Consider the following 6167-nt stretch of genomic DNA (forward strand, 5'->3'; position numbering starts at 1 on the left):
TGGAGGCATGTTTCTGAATTCCCCCACATTCTCTGTTGTGGACAGCTCAGAACTACAGACAGCCCATTTCAGCAGCCATACCCTCTTCTTCCTCAGGCATGGCTTTGTAATGTGAGCAGAATCTGCTTTTGCATTGTCCTGTTGAAAAATACAGACATGCTTGACAAGATTTTATCCTCGTGTCGGCGTATGTTATTCTGAAGTTGCAGTGTAACTTTGTGTTAGACAAGCATGGGTCAAGCTTCATCCTAGTCACACCTTAATTATACAACAAATAAGGATTTTGTTGTTTATTTGTCAGGTAAAGTTCTGAGACATCTTTAACTTTCTGTACCACGCAGCTTGTTTTTTTTTTCTTCCAAAATCAACTTTCCTGACTCAATTTGATATAATTTTATCCATGCCATGTGTAAAGAGGCGTGTTGCCTTTAGCTTTATCTGTTTAGTCATTTCAGTCTGATAAATCCATGCATGGGTATTGGCTGAACCTTTATAAATTGACATTTGTTTTGGGAGAATTAGGCAAATCATTGCCTAATTTGAATCTCTTTGATGAATGCTATTTTCTTTTTCTGCAGTAATGACAAACATTCTGTGATAGATTTTTATTCATTTTGCAAATGTCTTTTCCTGCTGTCTACAGTTTGTGCAAATGAGACCATCATTATAAATCCCTTTAGTTCATTTAAACAATGTGCTCCTGACTTTGTAACGTCAAAGACCTGATGACAAAAGCACAGATGACACAAAGCCTTGGTATATGTGTTGGCTTGTTTGTTTGCTCCTGAATTTTAAAGGATATACAAGACGCCTACACACTTTGTACTAGTTACTGTTCTGTGCAAGACATGAAGACAGTTTTCATTCTTGTCCTGTCCTGTTTTTAAATTTAAATTTTCTTTTTTACCTGTCTGTTCTCTAATCACTTCTCTCCTTTGTCCTCATTATTCCTAGTTATGACTAAAATTGACAGTAAAAATGCTTATGAAAACTGCAAGGCTTCAACTTTTTGACACCAATTAACATTTTATGTTATATTTCGTCCACAGTTGCTTATAAACATCAAAACTCCATTTTTACTTTATTTTGACCTGTCACAGAATTTAATTGTCTGCTTACACAATATCTATAATTTAGGAATAGTAGTGACTGTGGAGGTGTAGCGTTCAAATGAATCTAAAAAAAGGGTCCTGCCATCAAAATGATCTCATTAGACAATATCACACCTGAAATAACAGTTTCTGAATCAAAAATTCACAGATGAGAGGTTCAGTATCAGAAAGAAAAGCATCCTTTCTCTCCATGGAGAGAAAGGATGCCCTCTGATGACAATAAAATTGCATTGCCAGAAGGGCAGAGCTTGTTCAGTGATGAATACGGAACACAATAAAGTACATCTCATTGCACAGTATGCTTTTTCACAATAGCTTTGTGATGCAAGATGGAGCAAAAAGCATCTTCCATCCAAAAATATAATCAACAACAGACTAAAATTTTACCCTAAAATGCAAGGAAAGCCAGCAGAAAACTAGTGCAAAAGTTATTTTCTCAGATGAAACCTCCATCTTAAAGAGGGGCAACAGTGAAGCATCCTGATAAAGTCCATGTGTGGGGTTGCTTCACATCCAAGGGTGTGGGTCTACACAGTTTCTCCCCAATCCTACTGCCACGGTTAAAGAGCTGGATCAAAGCGTCATCCAAGAGCAACTTCTTGACCCAGTTTGGTGGCGATCCATGTATCTCCCAGCATGATGGAGCACAATGTCTTCGGGAAAATGTGGTGTTAAAGTGAACAGTGAAATTCTGAAACCGTGGCCAAGAAAACCCCTCAGATCTTATCCCTCTTCAGAATCTGTGTTTAATTTTTAGAAAAGCAGGTGGGTAAACAGAAGCCAAAAAACTGTGATCACCTCAGAGGACTAATAAGACATGAATAAAGCACCAGCAGTCATGATTTGGCTCAGAAATTGATTCATGACATCCAAAAGATCTGCAAAAGTTCAGAAAAGAGAGAATAAACTCAAGAAATATTGACTCTTCACATACATTTGATGTTATATGTCAAATGACAATCATAAATTGATGTTATTGTTCTTTCATATGCCATAGAAACATATGAATAAATCTAAAAAAAAAATCTTAAAGCCAACATTTGTTTTATTGCCAACACTTCTGGGCATGACTGTACTGTTGTTCACTCTCTTCCTGACTGGCATCTTTCCAGAGTTTTGCTTAATAGGCTTCTGTATCTGCAGTAATGTGCTGAGGCCCTTACCAGTCAGAGGCCAGATGATGCTGCCAGCTGGCACTTCGTCTTTGCATGGTATTATTTGTGTGTGTTCTTATAGTGTGTGGTTTTCCTGTTTGCTGGTACTAGCTCTTAAAAACCCTGGCAATTGGAATTATCATTAAACAATAGTAACTCAAATTAAATGCATAATCAATGGACTGCTTGTCTATGATGTAATAATCTATAGTACTCCAGTGCATGGAGATTTTATTTTGTGATTTCTGATTAAACATAATTAACTTTTAGCGTAGTTTTCACTGGTAATATTAAAAGACAAGCTGTTTCAATATTACCATTGAAATATTCAGTTTGCCAAATCATTTAATTTGGCAAACTGTTTGCCAAATCATTTAATATTCAGTTTAATATTCAGTTTGCCAAATCATGTTTTTTTTTATAATTCAACTAATTGAATTATAAAAGGTAATTCAATTAGTTGTGAACGCCAAAAATGAACAAATCAATCAAGAAATCAAGTTTATTTAACACATTTCACCGACAAGGCAGTTCAAAGTGCTTGACACCATAAAACATAAAAACATCAAGATATGCATCATAAATACACAAAGAATATTATTTATGTTGAATAGTTTCTGAAAATGTCTAAATATTGTATGAACAGTTTTGATGCCTAAGTCGTACATGCATTGCATTTGTGCTAGATTGGAAGTTAGGTGTGCATTTCCAAAACTGTTTTATCTGCCTAAAAATAACTTTGTAGTCCCCATACAAAGCCATTATGGGTTGATCTGATGCTATTGCAACTACTGAAATACATCAAAAAGCAAAGATGGGAGTGTAGTGCATTTATACTTGATTTTTATACACAATAATCCAAGAGAGTAAAGCCATTTACATTGACATGGGTTAATGTTTTTTCTTTTATTTCCCCTTCGGTAATTTGTAAGATGGAGCATTTGCAAAATATAGGCTATCCTTAAAGAACGGCGCAAAGTAATATGCAAGGAACAAGTTGATGATTTGATTACTACTTTATCGGCAGCAGTGAGAAATTAGAGAAACAAACTACCTTTTTAAATGACACATTGTCTGACTGATCCTTTGTGCTCTTGTTTTGGATCTGATAAAATAGGCCAACAATGACAGGATCACACACTGTGAGGCAGAGCAGAACTCACGTATATGCAACCAAATGACAGAGCTTTTGCTGACAGCCTGGATTTAAGTTAGTTACTTGCTGAAACAAGACCACAATTTAGCTTCAGTTCTGTCCTTTCTGTAAAGAACCCTTCTGCTTCTAGACATGTAACATCATGTGGCAGCGGGAGGTATTAATAATTTAAATCTACTAACTCTTTCACACTCTCAGCGTGTGTGTGTGTGTGTGTGCCAGTTGTGCAGGAATTTCATGAACAAGCCTTTCTCCTGGGGATTCCAGGGATGGCTGTGGTTTATTTTAAAAAGGTTAGGGCCATCATGTGTTTCTTATTTAGATCTAATTCAAGATGTCAAATAAAATATTAGTCCCTGTGGGATTTCTAATCATTTCTGATCATAATCGCCTGGGAATGTGTTTTGAGGACTTGGAGTATGGGCAAAGCATTTTCTATGGAAACAGAACGGCACATCTGTGGCACAGAGAGAGACAGAAAATGGGTAGGAAAAATGGGGTGAAAGAGAATCACATAGAGAGATAGGTGGTGCATTCTGGCAAGTAGTAGGAATCTGTTTCACGCCCAGATGAAACCGATGTCAGAGGGGGAATGTGTGCGTAGCGTTAACATGATAGGTGTGGCAGGACAGGGGTTAGGCCTGTTAGCTTTTTCTAGGTGGAGAAGAGAGGGAGGGAACGCTTCATAATCCAAACCAATGCTCAGAAGATAAATTATCGACAAACCAAAGAGGACACCGCAAGTTCTTGCAAGTAAATGTTACGTTTTTTGTTTTTCTCCCCAGGTGAGCCTGCACAAGATATTTTTGCAAGACGAAGCGATACAGTCCGCAGTACACTACAGGCTAATTGATTCCATGTTTTCAGTGCGAATAGAAAAAAGTTACATTGACAAATGATACATTCAAAACAAAATATATTTAAATACCTGTGCCACACATTTAGATGCCATTTTTTTACATTAAAGAAGTTAGCTTTACAAAAGTGTGAGTCAACAGCAAAAGAAGCAATTTGTTTCACACCTTTCATTTATATTTGTACAAATTTTGTTTTACAACAAATTATTATGTTTGTCATGTTAGATGTGTGCTCAAATTAATTTTTGGGTGAGAGATGGCAAAAATAAAATCTTCTCAAAATGTAGTCAAAATTATCCATCCATCCGTCTGTCAGTCCGTCCATCCATCCATCCATCCATCCATCCATCCATCCATCCATCCATCCATCCATCCATCCATCCATCCATTCATCCATCCATCCATCCATCCATCCATCCATGCATCCATCCATCCATCCATCCATCCATCCATCCATCCATCCATCCATCCATCCATCCATCCATCCATCCATCCATCCATCCATCCATCCACACTCTCCAGTTCATTTTAGGGAATCACAAGTTTTTTTCCGGACTGGATCTATATTTGGTCTTGGCATCATTTTATTTTATACAGTGAACAATGACAAACCTTGCATTCCCACCTGTCTTTTGCACATGGTTCGCAAATCCATTTCTAAAACAAAAAGCAAAGAAAGTGACAATGTTCAGCAACTGGTTGGAGCGCCCTCACCTCCAGAGTAAACTTTTACAGAGTAGCTAAGAAATGTGATGCCTTAATAGTCAGAAGACACTCTGGTCCCTTTCCTTAAAACTGGAACCAATTCCCCTGTCTGTCACTATGTCACTCCACAGGTGATGTTCCATGCAGCAGTGAAGAGGCCTCTCAATCACAGCTGGCCAACATATCAAGATTTTTTCCTTGGGCATTTCTTGAATAATTTGTCGAGTCTTTGCATTGCTACTAAACTAAGCACGTCTGCAAATTATTAGCGTTGAGCATTGAGGTAAGATAACGTTAAGGAGCAGTTTTGAGCCAAATATGTCTCCACCTTGTGGCTTGGTCTGAGTTGTGAAGTGTAGCTCAGTGCGTGCCACGGGTAAATCCTTATTCCACTCCTCCTGTTCTTTTTCTTTGTCAACAACATATTTTGTCTAGCAAAAGCCCGAGTTATAAGTTTAATGTAATGACTAAAAAATGCACTGTTGGCAGGTCTTAGTAAAGCTCCATATCCATCAGGGCGGTTTCCTCTGCAGTGTTGACCTAAGTCTCCACAGATATATTATACATGCTGGAGGAACATGTCACATATCTCCCCTCCAAGCTGCGTGATCAAAATGAAACAGTGGGGGAGTAAACAAGTCAGGGGACTCTGGATAAGAAAAAGAGGGAAAGTGAGAGAGAATGCACTATCTTAGATGTAGTCCCTTTTGCATTGCTAAGCATTAACTTTGCATAGAGTAGAACTGATGTGTCTGTTTTATAATGATAGCATTTAAATTAACATTAACTTTTTGGCTAATTGTGCCTCCAAATGATGATGTGCCTCTTCAGATGATGATGATGATGATGATGATGATGATGACGACGGGGACTTCCAGGAATATAATGAATGAGACAACCAGTGAATCTTTTTTGTTGTTGTTATTTCAGAATGACAGACATTTATAGATTAAATGATGCAAAGCACAGATTAATAAAAATAAGAAATAGGTCCAACACAAAATTTACAACAGACTAATAAAACATTTCTGATTACTGTTTTGCAAATTGTACATTAGCAAAAACATTTTTCTGAGTGTACAGTCAAAGTTTGGAAATACCAACGCAGAGTCATTTTTAGGAACTCAATGCAACCTGATGACCATGATGTTGATTAATGTATCTGCTTACGCAAAAGCATTTC

The sequence above is a fragment of the Poeciliopsis prolifica genome, unplaced genomic scaffold (assembly GCF_027474105.1).
Source record: "Poeciliopsis prolifica strain line A6 unplaced genomic scaffold, Auburn_PproV2 SCAFFOLD007, whole genome shotgun sequence".
In the NCBI taxonomy this organism is placed as follows: domain Eukaryota; kingdom Metazoa; phylum Chordata; class Actinopteri; order Cyprinodontiformes; family Poeciliidae; genus Poeciliopsis; species Poeciliopsis prolifica.